Raw genomic sequence first — 16,146 nt, forward strand, 5'->3', positions numbered from 1 at the left:
ACAGGTACATATAAAATAATCCCAAAGCAACAAACTGAGTAAAGGTGCCTTCAATCTGGATGACTTGAAGCACTTAGTAACATGTTCAACACTATAGAAAAGCCATCTGCCGGTGACTGAGCAGTACTTTATTTCACAGTTTATGCCCTGATGACCAGGGGGCAGAGAAAAAGTTGGCGATATGACATTTTCTCTCCAAGTCAAAATAGTTGTCCTCAAATTCACTAGTAGGTAGAAGACACTCTGCTGCTAGTTTCCATACATTATCATTGCCTGCTTTAAAAATTGTCGAAAGCAACAAACAAGAAAAATGTTTTAATTCAGGTGACATTTCGAAGGAAGAACAAACAAGACATAGCCATTTAGTCTCCTTTCCACACTACGTATCTGGCCCACATATTAGATACTTACGCTTTTATTACTAAAAGCTTCCTACCAGGACGTGGCCACGTGTCTACAAGACACTGATGATGTACAAATGTCACCAATATTCACTCAGTAGTTGTTCACTGAGTGCTAACAGGTACCAGGAACTACCCTGGGAGCTGGGAATAAGAGAGGGAACCAAGTGTAGTCCCTACACTCAATGTGCTTCCTCCTTAGCGATGGGCAAGAAGAGGCGAGCGCATCCCATGTGTCAATCACAATGCCTGCCGACTGGCTCTCTGCTCCTGCTCAATTCTCCATGGTCTTGCTCCTTGTGTGCTACAGCTGACTGGGGCTAGGACAACTGGTCCACAAGCTGCTAGTGACTAAGACCTTTGGTCTGGCCTTTAAAAAAAAAAAACCAAAACCAAGTTGGGTTTATGGTCTTCTACCCTTAGAACCTAAACTAGAAACTACCAGGAAACAAAGGGCGTTAGTGATGGCAGCTGACGCTGATAGTTCCTGATGTCTGTCTGTCTGTCTGTCTGTAGGGAGGCCTGTTAAGGCAAATGCAAGCTGAAGTTATGATGCAGTAGAAACAGTGAGGAGGCAGATGCAATGCTGACAAGCTATAATTCCCAACTCAGGGCCAGACTGCCCACAGTGAGAAGTTCTGGAAACCTACGGGCCTTTCAGTTTGTCACAAGAACCGGAGAGACAACGATGTTTGACTTCCGGACCACTGAAGTCCTGCACAATGATGAACTGTCCTGGAGTCTGCATGAGTTTTAACACCTGCAGGACATTCGTGTAGGTGAAAATCTGTAAGTATCAGTGCTCAGAGCCTGACTCTGCTTTGCATATGAAGGCAGAGTGCACCACATGTGAATCTAGGGAGGCATGCTTTTCACACTTCAGAGCTTCACCAAGAGATTGTTAACCAAAATTTTCAGAGATGAAGATAACTGAGATGATGAGGCATTTATCTGGGGTTTGTTAGGGCTGCAGCCTGAGACACAGATTCAAGGAGCACTTGAATTGTGTTCCACTAGATGACAAAACGGAGTGATAAAGGCAAAACCTGTTAAGGCCGTGGTTAGTTACGTAAGCTGTTTGTCAAGAATTCTGATTGCAGCTGGAAGAAGTAAGGGTGCTTGCGAAGCGAGGACGGGTTAGGGGGCAGAGCGGTTGCATAGTTACAAGGGGAACCTTGAGACCGTACGGTTGCAGCTGGGGGTGTTGTTCTAAAAACAGCTGGTAGTGTCCTTGATTTTGGTACAGCTGACAAAGCTCAGGTTCTCAGAGGTGCTGGGATGTGTCTGAGACCGGATCCTCAAGGGCTGCCTGCCCCTATTTTGTCCTCCTGAGCTCTGATCACTCCATCGTGATCGCTATCTGTCATCGGGACGCTCGCTGTCTCATTTCCAACACCTACACAAGACTGCTCTGTCTGAAGCTCTACAACCCAACACGCCTTGCCAATCTGCTTCTGAAATTGCTATATTCAGAGGTTCTACAAAGAACTGAAGTAGCTGACAACATTCTTGTGTCCTCTGGTGTTGTGGTGCCCGAGCATTCACACACGGAACTACAGATTATTTTCTCACTTCCTTTTTGTTTCTCCATTATGACAGACTCAGACATCATACTGGGGGGTTTTATAAGTAAATTATATTACTTGTGAATTTTGGCTTAGAACAGTCAAGGAGATGCTGTACAATATTTAACGGGGGTGGGGGGAATAAAGAGGACTGGATTTGATGGGCTTGAAAACTACTGGGGTCAAAAAGAAAGGGGCTAGGAAATCAGTCAGAACAGAGGAAGAGGAAAATACCAGAGAAGCCGCTTATCACAAGATGGAACCGTTCACATCCATGAGTAAGCCCCTAAAAATGGCCCTTCCAGTGGCAGGTTCCAGCTGGACCTGGACCCTCCCACCTAGGTCAGGCCATTGGAAACACCTCTTGCCCCCCGTCTCGTGACCCCCCATCCAACCTGCTGCAGTAACAGTCACCCTGAAATCATCATTGCTAACGTCTTTATCTCATTCAAAAGCTTCCAAAAGCTTACTCAGACACTCCCACTTCCAGTTGCTTTAAAGTATTCACCATCTAGACCCCACCTACCTCCCAAAATACTTTACTGCCTACCCGAGCCCTCTGAATGAGCCACCGTCATCTACTTTTTCCCCTAAGTAGTTCACAAGCAGTCCCAAATCCCATCTTCACACCTTTACCCTCTCCAGTTTCCCTGTGACCAAGCCCATTCTCACCTCTCATTCCACACGCTACATTTCCCTTTATGATTCAATTCAAATCCCTTACATAAGCCCTAACTGATGATTTCTCCCTCTAAAAACCTAGAGGGAGCAATTAAGCGTGTGGCACAGCAAATCAGAAGAGGGTAAGTTACACCACGATAACAAACAGCCCCTCAGATTGCAGCGGCTTACAACGAGGGTTTACTGCTCACTCGTGAACAATGCCCGATGCAGATCAGCAATGCTCTGGCTCTGTGTCACCTCATTCCAGGACACAAATTAAAGGAGCAACTTTCATGTGGAACCTTGCTGCTCATCAGGACAGAAGGCAAAGAGATCATGGGAACCCCCACTAACTGTTAAGCTTTTGCTCAGAAGGCACACGTGTCACTTCCACTTCAGATTTCATTGAATAAAGCAAACCGTGTGACCAAACATGATGTCAATGAGACAGGAAGGGGAGGGGCAACAAATATTTTCAAATAATATTAAAAATCAACAATTGAATCAACCTGCATAGTTAGTGATCACTTCCTAGGAATACCCTCATACCTCTAGAGTGCAGTAAAAATTCCACGGTCAGCAACAAGCCATTGTACATACAGGCAGACCTCACTTTATTGCACTTTGCAAACATTGTACTTTTTACAAATTGAAGCTTTGTGGCAACCCGGTGTCAAGCAAGTCTATAGGTGTCATTTTTCCAACAGTATTTGCTCACTTCTTGTCTGTGTCATATTTTGGTAATTTTCACACTTTTTCACTACTACTGTATTTGTTATGGTGCTCTGTGATCAGCGATCTCTGATGTGACTACTGCAAAAAGATTACAACTCGATGAAGGCTCAGATGATGATCAGCATTTTTTGCAATAAACTTTCTTTTACTTAACGTATGTATATTTTTTCAGACATAATGCTATTTACTGAACACTTAATAGACTACAGGATAGTGTAAACATAACTTTTATATGTGCTGGGAAACCAAAAAATTTATGTAACTCACTTTATTGCAGTATTTTCTTTACTGCAGTGGTCTGGAACCAAACCTGCGTTCTCTCTGAGGTATGCCCATTTTCTATCCTGGCATGATGACTGCAGTGGATACGCACCTTTCAAAGGACAAGTCAAAACCCTGAAAGCACAGTTGATCAGTATGCCACAACCAATAATGCCTCTTTTGGATTGCCAGCCTGTGAATTTAGCTTACCAAGGCAATGAAATTCTAGTACAACAAAATAATTTGGACATGGATTTAAAGTTCATCAGAACAGCATGGGGTACAGAGTTATTTGTCTAGAAATATAACTTGTTGCCAGCATAATTCAGTTGCTTCTTTGGGGCAGTTCTGAAATATATGAATTTGATATAGAAAGATATAAAATATTATCAAAGTCTTGCTATATGTACAAAATTAGAAACAATGTAAACACTTCACAAGTTAACAAAATGTGAAAAATTAAATTTCAAAGTTGGTGAGCCACGGGAACTAAACAGTTTGTGCCACGCCGTGTGAAGGTACCAATTTAGCTGGTTTGTAGCTGTATGGGCTTTGCTACTACTGAGGAAACCAATTCTGCAAATTATTTTACCCACTACTGTGGCTGTCATTTTAAGTCAGTACTTACAAATTACTTTTTTTTTAATCTATAATAATGTCATCCATACATTCACTGATGCTGAAAAAAAACATGGTCAAAAATCAGTAATTTTTGAACCACTGCCAGCATATACTGTGTTGTTAATGTAAATACAAACTCTGAGCTATTAGAGATAATCCTGAGGAAATGAACACAGCATCAAAGCAACAATAAGATACGATGGCTGGAGATTTATGAACCAGGAAGATGACCCCGTTTGATTTTTTTTTCCAGGAGAAAATAAGTCTTGGATGCACTGTGCATTGTGAATTATGGGCATCCGGCAGGTACCACCCCTCACGGTAAACTCACTGCCACCCTGAATTTTAAACCTCGCCACAAAGAATGAATTCATAAGGGCATCTTCCCAATAACTACACTTCATTCGGGTGTTTTGCCCCTCTGAAACTTTTTATCCAAGGGGAAAATGAGAAAATATTGACACATTTACACCATGGTTAAGTACCTAACTGCTCTCTGTCTTCTATTTCAAGACATGGCCGTCAAATCCATCACTTACAAAGATACTCGTGAGTTCTCCTCCAGTAAACCCGCGATGGAAACCGCCTGCAGAAAAGCTCTACTGGTATTAATTTTGCAATCCCACTGAGCCTCGTGTTAACAAAATAAAGATGTATTATGCTCGCTCTTTTTATATGGCAGGTGTGGACAGCTTCGAAATGCTACTTGTTTACTTGAGGCGGCCATCACTGTTTTTCTAAATTATCCGGTGAAAATACATATTGACTTTCTCAAAAATGTAATCCAAATGGTGAATAGGGCGTAAAATGTTACTCAGCCCAACCAATTTGACAAATATGAGCATGCCTACTTTGTGCAAAGCCAGGTACCAGCTTTAAGCCTAAAACTGTCACGGAATAAGCTCTTTGATATGCTATCCAGTGAGCTCTGGCTGAAGCTCACTTCTGCTCAGTGACAATGGTCAGCACAATTCACTGGACCTTCTTACTCATTCTTCGAGAAAATGTTCATAACCACTATTATGTATCCAAAATTACCTTTAAGAGGCAACTTCACTGAAATACTTAGAACACTTTCCTTTCATTGCGTTTCAATGGTTTACTCATGTAGAATTTCACTCTGAACACCCTTCCCCATCCTACAATTGTTTATTTGCTAGGTCCTTGTTCCTAATAAGTTAGCATTACAAATGATGCTTCAAACCTTGAGGCCCAAATAAACTCAGCTGGATATACAAGAATGGCTTCGCCCTTTCCCAATGAAACAGAGCAGTCATTTCCCCATCCCAACAGCCCTATCGCCCCTTCCGTCCCCAAGGATTTACAGAATACATACACTGAGTCTTGATGTAAGTATTAATCTTGAAGTTTCACTACACTCCCCTGTGGTCTCTTCACGATGTCCTTCCCAGAGGTTCATATCTGAGGTCCTTGGGCTCCAAGGGGGTCCACAGTCAGAATGGGGGTCAGAGGACATGATAAGTGAACCAAGATGGAGGGAAAAAAGTTACACTTTCATTCCACTAACGTCGAACTGAAATCTAGGATTTTCTCCAATGATGAGACAATGAAATGCAACACTGTCAGTGGTACCTGTGATTTTATCACCAAAAGAAATCATGAATATTTTCATCTCGCATTTCAGTTTTTGTAGATGTGCTGAAATACCATTTATGCTCATTACTACTTCAAAAGTACAGGAGATTAAAGGCCTGCCACAAGGTCTTTTTTAATGTGTTACTAAACTTCAAATATCACTTTAACGCACATTTGTTTTTTAATATTTGATAAGTGTAAATCAATATAATGGGTTTTCTTGGTTGGAGCACTGACTTTATTTTATGAATTAAAAAGAGAATCATGAAAATGGCCCACAGGCTTTACATAATGTGCTGCCACAGGGCATACGGCTCAGAAAAAGAACCAAAAGTGGGGTGATGCAGTGGCCGTACCTAAGTACCAGTGAGAACACAAAGCTTAGAGAGGAAAAGTAACTGCTTTAAGTAACTCAAAGGTATCACCTCATATCAGTCAGAATGGCCATCATTCAAAAGTCCATAAATGACAAATGAGGGAGAGGGTGTGGAGAAAAGGGAACCCTCCTACACTGTTGATGGGAATGTAATTTGGTGCAGCCACTGTGGAGAATAGTATGGAAATTCCTCAAAAAAACTAAACATAGACTTACCCTATGATCCAACAATCACATTCCTGGGCATATACCCAGAGGAAACTCTAATCTGAAAAGATACACACACCCCCAGTGTTCACAGCAGCACTATTTACAATAGTCAAGACATGGAAGCAACCTAAATGTTCATCAACAGATAACTGGATAAAGATTTGGTGTATATACACACACACACACACACACACATACATACACACAAACACAATGGAATACTACTCAGCCATAAAACAGAGTAAAATAATGTCATTTGCAGCAACACAGATAGATCTGGAGATCATCATTCTAAGTAAGCCAAAAAATACAAAGGAAAATACCATATCACTCATATGTGGAATCTAAAAAAAAATACACAAATGAACTTATTTACAAAACATAGGTAGACTCACAGACATAGAAAACAAACTTGTGGTAACCAGGAGGAGGAAAAGGGTGGGGAGAGATAAATTGGGAATTCGGGATTTGCAGATACTAACTACTATATATAAAATAAACAACCAGGTCCTACTGTATAGCACAGGGAACTGTATTCAATATCTTGTAATAGCCCACAATAAGAAAGAATATGAAAAGGAATATATAATATGTATAACTGAATCACTATGCTGTACACCAGAAACTAATACAAAAAACCAACTATACTTCAATTAAAAAATATATATTAAAAACAACAGCAACCACAATACAGATGGATACTTACTGTATTTTTTCCCTATTACTGTTATAACACAAATTATCTCAAATTCGGTGGCTTAAAACAGCACAAACATTATCATTCTGTTCTGGATGTCGTAAGTTCAAAACAGGTCTCAATGGGTTAAAATCTAAGTGTTGACCAGGTTAGTTTTTTTTTCTGGAGGCTGCAGCGGAGAAGCCACTCCCTTGCCTTTTCTGGCTTCTATGAGCTGCCTGCTTTGCATGGCTCACCGCCCCCTCTTCCATCTTCAAAGCCAGCAGTCACATCACTCCTATCATCACATCTCCTGATTGTGACACCCCCGCCTCCCTCTTTCACGTATAAAGACCCTTGGGATCACACAGGGCCCACTCGATCATCCAGGATAATCTCCTTAGCTCAAGATCCTTAATTTAACCGCATCTGCAGTCTCCCTGGCCATGGGAAATAACACACTCGCAGGTTCCATGAATGGAGATGTGCATCTTTTGGAACCATGATTCTTTCTGCTACCCTGACAGTATTTCCAGGTGTGCCGTATGTGGCAAAAGAATCCCGGGCGTTGGAAAATACCATCTTCGGTATGGCGGGTGACAAGTTTGAGGTTTTAAGTTCAGAGTTCAAAGTCACAGAGCCAGAGACGGTCAGAAACAGGATCCAGTCCTCTTAGCCACCGATGTCTGGGGTGCCTTCTATGAATCAGATGCTGTATGTCCAGACTCCTTTATCCTTTACCCCCCAGACTTGCTGCCCCACCCTCACTAGACCGGCTCTCAGTTACACTTGGATGCAAAGTCTGATGTTTTCTTTCATGGCTCTCGGGGGCCTGGTGCCTTCATTGGCATGTCCTCGGGTCAGTCACTAAGATGTACTTTTATTTACCCAGAATTAATCTTATCTTAATGCACATACTTCAGAGTAGGGGGAGGCCACAAGGAGAGGCTCACCTAGGAGCTTCTTGATCCTTCTATAAGCTTAGGGCCCACCACACATAGGGATGAAAATGCAAACTTTGAAGAGAAAGCCTGTCGGTATCTCTGAGTCCTTCCACAGGAATCTCAGGTCAATTCAATGACCATTTCTGCTCTTTGGTGCAAGGCTTTATTTTGGATTCTACTGGGGATACAGAGAGGTGTCCATCCCTGCTCACCAACAGTTCACAACATAAGGGATGCAAGATGGAATAAGTAGAAATCAACCACTGCAGACGTGACCATTCAGCAGGGAGGGACACAGTCAGTGACCCAGGCTACAGGTCAGCATCACAATGGGGCTTGTAATCAGTGAACAAATCAAACCAGCAGGACCTTCAGAACAGGCAGCAAGCTGTGTAGAGCAGAGGGTTTTAAAGGTGAGTGAGGGCTGTTGAGTAGAAATCACGGCGTGGCTCAGCCAAGAGTTTTATTTGGGTTGAAGAGAGGAGGAGAGACGGGACCAGAACAGTGGTCCTGGAATCGGAAGGCCGAGGTTTGAGCAGCTGGTTCTGCCACTATCTGTGGAACCACAAATACTGGATTACGGCAAGTTTCCTTGTCCATAAAAGGGGACAAGAGGAAGGCTTATTCAGAGAAGCGGATACAAAAAAACAATCATGTCAGTGAGCCTGCATTAGTGTTCATCTGAATGTGAGGGCAGGGTCCCAGTACAAGAGCATCCCCCGGAAGGGAAGGGGAGGAGACATCGTGCAGTCCGCAAAGGCTCAAGAATAAAGAAAACCTAGCTTCCTTCTGAAGACTCTGTCCTTTTCTACTCCAACCTCTCTCTTACTCAATAACAGGAGAGCAAGCAGGTATAAGAAAAAATAACAGGTTCTGTATTATTTCCAAAGATTTCCATTTTAAAGGAAGACATCTATTCCTCAAAAGTCCAGAGAATACTCAGATTTGGCAGATGTATGCAGAGACCAGAGTGTAGAATCTTCCATGGCTGAAACCCAACTTTGTATGAAATAATAGCACCCAGATTTATAGTAGCATGTCTATCTAAGGAGCCCCAGTCAGAAAGGCCAATGTAAAGACTGTTTTGAATATCTAAAGCATTCAAGCACTTGGGAATAAAACTTGAGACTAAAAAGTTTTCCTAGAAGTAAGTCCAGTAAGAATGAGTGAATAGTCCAAGGAATAGTTCTTTTTTGTTGTTAAATTGCATGTAAATATTTAATGTGGGGAAAACTAAATATTTAATAAGGTGGGGAAAACTATTTTTCTTAATTCTTTTGTGACTTGGAATAAAAGTTTCTCTTAACTGACATCCACTGTGAGCACTCTATCAATGATAACAGAACACAAATGCTTTCACGTCTATAGTTGTAAAAAATGAAGTAAAATGATCACCACCTTGACAGTTCATTTCTTTTCAAAACACAAAGGAGGAATAAACAACTAGCATCAAAAGCACACAGAGTTCTTCCCATTCTGAGCTCTACGATCTTAGGGAAAGGAGCATCCTTAAACTTGAGTTGCTTCATCTGGAAGATGGTGACAAAAATGTGAAGATCACTTGAAACAATTAGTGTCAAGCATGTACCATCCAGGTAGATGGGTGCTGGGGAGATACGTGTCCCCAACTTCTTACACTCCATTAGTGAGAGTTAATGTTCACCCTGACCTCTCCTCCCAAACCTCAGGAGCCTCTTTCTAGAGGAAGAATGAAATTACTTACGGAATTGTCTAATCTGCAAGTTTAAGGTAAAGGAAGTGGGCATTCAAAAGTCTGTCCTTTAGGATCTCTTACCTGAGCAAAGGCTAACATTCGGATCTGCTTGGTTCCATGAGGTGAGGGACCCACCCCTGAAAATGCCCACCTCCACCGTCCCTGGTAGAAAAACCTAACCAATTTCAGAGTAAAATACAGGCAAGTCCACTGTGCCACAGACCCCAAACCACAGTCTCTCATACTGCCATTATCAGCAACGGAGTTGACATTTCAATTCTCTCACCGTATAGTTTTTATTTTAATGTATCAGTTGGTACTGAATTCAGACACATGAAAAAGAATGTGCTTTATTTCACTCAGACAACCCAGATAATAAGCACACAGTTCTAGCTGCTATCACTCCATCACCATCACCTTCCGAATCCTCCCACCTGACCTTCAGCACCATGCAGCCAGGTGCCTTGCTGACATCTCTGGCTGATCAGCATTTTCAGCTCTACATACCCCAAATCAAACTGCTGATTTCCATTTCCACCCCCCAATGCCCAGTTCCTCCCATCCACTTCCTCATCTCAGAAACAGCGACCCCTTCCTTTGGGTTGTTCAAGCCCCAGATACTTGCATCAGCCTTGATCCCTCTCTTTCTTTCATAATCCACCTTCCATCTGTCAGCAAAATGTGTTGGCTCCATTTCCCAACATTTGCAGGGTCTACACAGTTCTTGCCACCTCTCCTGCTCCTTCTCTCCTCCACACCACCCATACTTCTTGTCAGGAATTATCTCAGTGGCCTCCTAACTGATCTCCCTGCTTCAGCTCTTCCCTTCCACTTATCAACACACCACCAGAGTGATGCTTTTAAAGTGTAAGTCAGATACTGTCGGCCCTGCTCAAAACCCTCCAAGATCTTGCATCTCATTTGGGATTGGGTAGAAATCTTAGGCCAAAATCTTCCCAATGGCCTAAGAGGCCCAATACTCTCTACATTCCCACCCAGGGCTGGGAAGTGCAGTACTCACTCCAATTGGCTCCCTAGCCCTTTCCTTCCTCCCCACCAGCCTTCACACTTGCTGGGTACTTACTCCTCCTGGAATACTTGTTCCCCGTTATTCCCAGGTCTTTATCTCAATGGCACCTCCCAAAGGGGAAAGGGGTGGGGGAAGGATAAATTAGGAGCTTGGGATTAGCAGATATACACAGTTATATATAAATCAGATAAACAACAAGGTCCTACTGTATAGCACAGGGAACTACACTCAATGTCTTGTAATAACCTATAATAAGAAAGAGTATGTGTGTATGTGTATATGTATATAAATGGATCCCTATACTGTAAACCAGAAACTAACACAACATTGTAAACTGACTATACTTCAATTAAAAATAAAAATTTTTTTAAAATGGCACCTCCCAGCAAAGTCTTCCCTGATGGCCCTATTTGAAATCGCCCCCCACATCCTCCCTGCTCCCCCAATCCCTTGAATCTGTGTTCCTTTTCTCCTTAGACTCCATAACCATCTGATGTTCACTTTTTTCTGTCTGTTGATTGTCTCTCCCCACCCACTCGCATGGAAAGCTCCTGGAGGGCAAAGACTCTTTTTCCCCAGAATGAGAACACTACCTGATACACAGTCAGCATGCAAATATTTGCTGAATGAAAACATGAAACAATGAATGAATGAATGAGGTCGAGGTACATGATAGAAACAGATGTATTTCTTCCTTGCCAGCTGCAAGGCCTGATATTAATACATAGTATGAAACAATGAACCTCCAGATTCACTGGAATTCATTGGAAAAAGCCTCAATTTTTCCATCAAAGGTACACAGTCAAGTGAGCTGCTCAGGTGCGGTACAGAGAGAAGACCTTTGTGAGAAATTTCACTGCAAAGCCCAGATGCCGAGCGGCAGTCTCACGTAGGTACAAAATCGGCTTGCAGGTGACATCATTAGGTCAGTGGGTGCAAGAAGCCTTAGAAATGCTAAAGAAATCGATAGGACTTCTCAAGTCAGTCTCCTTCCAGCCTCAGCAGCTGCTCCTTCCCTCTTGACTCCTCAGGACGAAAAGCCCAGCTCCCACCACCCAACGGCATCCCTTGGTTAGTAAATTTCACGTAGGGCAGCCATTGTACCTGTCTTCCTTAGGTACCGTCCTTCAAAATTATCTGTGATGCTTTAAACATACCTCCCAAAAACGCCCTTTACTTTGTGTCAGAAACACCTTGTGCAAACAACCTAAATGTCCATCAACAGGTGACTGGATAAAGAAGATGTGGTATATTTATACAATGGAATACTACTCAGCCATAAAAACCAACAACATAATGCCATTTGCAGCAACATGGATGCTCCTAGAGAATGTCATTCTAAGTGAAGTAAGCCAGAAAGAGAAAGAAAAATACCATATGAGATCGCTCATATGTGGAATCTAAAAAACAAAAACAAACAAACAAAAACAAAGCATAAATACAGGACAGAAATGGACTCATGGACAGAGAATACAGACTTGTGGTTACCGGGGGGGGGCGGGGTAGAGGGTGGGAAGGGATAGACTGGGATTTCAAAATTGCAGAACAGATAAACAAGATTACACTGTATAGCACAGGGAAATATACACAAAATGTTATGATAAATCACAGAGAAAAAAATGTGACAATGAGTGTGTATATGTCCATGTATGACTGAAAAATTGTACTGAACACTGGAATTTGACACAACACTGTAAAATGATTATGAATCAATAAAAATGTAAAAAAAAAAAAAAAAAGAAACACCTTGTGCAAATGACAGTGTGTTGTCTAATAGTGTGCAATACTGTTACCGAGGAACCCATTCCAGCGAGGTCTGTGGATTTCATTTTAAAAATCCTGTTACATGCCCTAAAATGAGAAACTCCAGCGAAGAAAGAGGAAAAGGGTGCACCACCTTCCTGTTGGACCCCTTACTCTGACTGGTGACATGAGAGTTGACTACTGACTTTGTTTTGAAGGAACTCCCCGTCACAAGAAGCTAGGAGTTTTGTCTGGGATCTCTGCCCCAGGGACAGTCCTTGATTCCTCCACTCACCAGGACGGTCTGCCAAAGCACAGTTTTATTCCCAATGCTGAGAAGGGAGTGAAGGCTCAAAATTAAGGCAGGGGTGGGGGGTGATATCTGTTTGAAGCCACAAGGTAATGATTTAGGTCCCTGCAAATGGTATTTATCAAACTTAAGTCCACTGTTGAGCATGAAAGATTCTGCATGTAGAAAAATCTGGTACCTGGGACCTGCACCGAGGTTCACTAACTGTATTGTTGGTCGCATTGCTTTACCTCGGAAATCTCTTCCCATAAAAACACTAATGTGAGAAGTGGGAAATCATGAATTAGACATTCCTTCAGTAAACGTTTACTGAACACCTACTGTGTTCCAAGCACTCTTCTAGGCAGTGCAGATACAGAGAGAACCAAAGAAAAAGATTCCTGCCCTCAGGGAGTGCACACTCTACAAGTCCTTCAAAAGAAAAGTTATGTCCAAAGCAAGGTTTATTGCTAATGTGGGACCAGCTATGTTCAGCAGGAAAAACATTCAGATTAGAGTCCAGAGGTCAGGGCTCAAGGCTTGACTCTTGCCACCTGGTAGCCTTGAAAATGTTCCTTAATTAACCTTTCAGAACTATGTCTGTGTATGCCACCAGGATACTAATGAACTAATGAACTACCCAATCACCTGTCATATGGAAGGTGCTCAGTAATTCTCAAGAACAGTGATAACAATCAATATGATTTTCTAACCCAAATGGCTGGCAAATTATGGTCCTCAGGCCAGATCTGACTGGCCACCTATTTTTGTCCATAAAGTTTTATTGGGACACAGCCACACCATTCATTTCTGTCTAGTCTATGACTGCTTTCAAGTCCAACAGCAGCGTTGAATAGTGAGACAGAGGCTTTATGAGCTGCAAAGCCTAATACTTTGACTCTCCCATCCCTTAGAGGAAAAATTTGACTGCTCCTGTTGTGCTAAATGAGGTCCAAGAACAGGTACCATCACCTGGCAACCTGGTCGAAACGCAGAATCTGTGGCCCCACCCCAGACCTGAGTCGGAATCTACCTTTTAACAAGATCCCCACGTGAGTTTTGTACGACACAGAAGCCTGGGAAGCACTCCCACGGAGTGTCCCCACGAAGAGGTCAGCTTTCTTGCTCTGCACTGACACGGTAAATTTCGCCCTTCCCATTCCTACCAATATCTGAATTCAGAACAATGGTTTTCCATCTTAGTCAACACCACAATTACATATGGAGCTTGTCAGAAATACAAACTCCTGGGATCTCCCTCCAGGGATTCTGATTCAGTGCATATGAGGTGGACTGAAAGACTCCACATTTTCTAAACAAGTACCCTCTGAGGAGAGGCAGACACAAGTGACCCTGGGACATCCCTCTGGAACCATGACTTTAAAAGAGAACACTTCTATATCATGTAGAATTGAGGCCAAAATCAAGGAGCATCATTTGTGTCACATCACTATTAACTTCTTTTGGATATTTAAAATACAGCCAGGAGAGCTGTCAGCTACAGTTCAGCGTAAAGTAATGACTCGCTGTGCCTCTGCGGCTATGCAGGGGTCAAGTGCTATAACTCTGAGTTACAAGAAATATTTTAGTGACAAGAACTCAGTTTTACAGAAACAGATTCAGACATAGAAAACAAACTAAGGTTACCAAAGGGGAAAGGGGGCGAGGGAGGGATAAATTAGGAGTTTGCGATTAACATACACACATTACAACATATAAAATAGATAAAATAGACCTACTATATAGCACAGAGAACTATATTCAATATTTTAAATAACATAATGGAAAAGAATCTGAAAAATAATCTGAAAAAGATTGTGAAAAGGAATATATATGTATGTACATGTATGACTGAAACATTATGCTGTACACCAGAAATTGACACATTGTAAACTGACTATACTTCAATTAAAAAAAAGTATATATATATATCTGAAATCACTTTGCTGTATACCTGAAACTAACACATCATTGTAAATCAACTATAGTTCGACAACCTACGGAATGGGACAAAATTTTTGCAAACGATGAAACCAACAAAGGCTTGATCTCCAGATTATATAAGCAGCTCATATGACAGAATAAGAAAAAAAACAACCCAATCCAAAAATGGGCAGAAGACCTAAACAAGCAATTCTCCAAGGAAGAAATACAAATGATCAGTAGGCACCCGAAAAAATGCTCAATTATCACTAATTATCAGAGAAATGCAAATCAAAACTACAATGAGGTATCACCTCACACCAGTCAGAATGGCCATCATTCAAAAGTCCACAAATGACAAATGCTGGAGAGGCTGTGGAGAAAGGGGAACCCTCCCACACTCCTGGTGGGAATGCAGTTTGGTGCAGCCACTGTGGAAAACATGGAGATTCCTCAGAAAACTAGGAATAGACTTACCAGATGACCCAGGAATCCCGCTCCTGGGCATCTATCCAGAAGGAACCCTACTTCAAAATGACACCTGCACCCCAGTGTTCATAGCAGCACTATTTACAATAGCCAAGACATGGAAACAGCCTATTATGTCCATCAACAGATGATTGGAATAAAAAAGATGTGATATATTTATACAATGGAATACCACTCAGCCATAAAAACCAACAACATAACACCATTTGCAGCAACATGGATGTCCCTAGAGAATGTCATCCTAAGTGAAGTAAGCCAGAAAAAGAAAAATACCATATGAGAATGCTCATATGTAGAATCTTAAAAAAAAAAAAAAAAGAACATAAATACAAAACAGAAACAGACTCACAGACATAGAATACAAACTTGTGGTTGCCAAGGGGGTGGGGGGTGGGAAGGGATAGATTGGGAGTTCAAAATTTGTAGATACTGACAGGCATATGTAGAATACATAAACAAGATTATACTGTATAGCACAGAGAAATATATACAAAAATCTTGTGGTAGCTCACAGCAAAAAAAAAATGTGACAATGAATATATATATGTTCATGTATAACTGAGAAATTGTGCTCTACACTGGAATTTGACACATTGTAAAATGACTATAGCTCAATTAAAAAATTAACCTACTTCAGAAAAAAATCAACTATAGTTCAATTTTTTTTTTAAATCTGTTTTTGTGTCTTCATGGCCTCATTCAAGAAACTCTACTCGACACCAGATGTTTGCGAGACTCTATTCTAGGTCGATGAAGCATCCAAAATTGAGTGACCCAAGTGACATTCCTTCACGGCACAAACATCTGTTGGGGGTCAGCTCAACAGCCAGGCACTGTTCAAGGTCAGGGATTGGCACATGTTTTCTCTGAAGGGTAAATGGTTAATATTTTAGGCAGAATAACATTAGCA

General features: G+C 41.7%; 1 protein-coding gene and 1 long non-coding RNA gene across 3 annotated transcripts in view; one reads left to right on the forward strand and one right to left on the reverse strand.

Moving 5' to 3' along the window:
- TAFA4 (TAFA chemokine like family member 4) overlaps nt 1-16,146 on the reverse strand; it is a 147,444-nt gene that overhangs the window by 63,731 nt on the left and 67,567 nt on the right. The window lies entirely within an intron of this gene.
- LOC140686794 (uncharacterized) lies at nt 2,084-3,061 on the forward strand. The gene is made up of 2 exons (XR_012060717.1): nt 2,084-2,244; nt 2,730-3,061. It is a non-coding gene; the product is annotated as an uncharacterized lncRNA (long non-coding RNA).

Source organism: Vicugna pacos, chromosome 17, assembly GCF_048564905.1.
Source record: "Vicugna pacos chromosome 17, VicPac4, whole genome shotgun sequence".
Lineage (NCBI taxonomy): Eukaryota > Metazoa > Chordata > Mammalia > Artiodactyla > Camelidae > Vicugna > Vicugna pacos.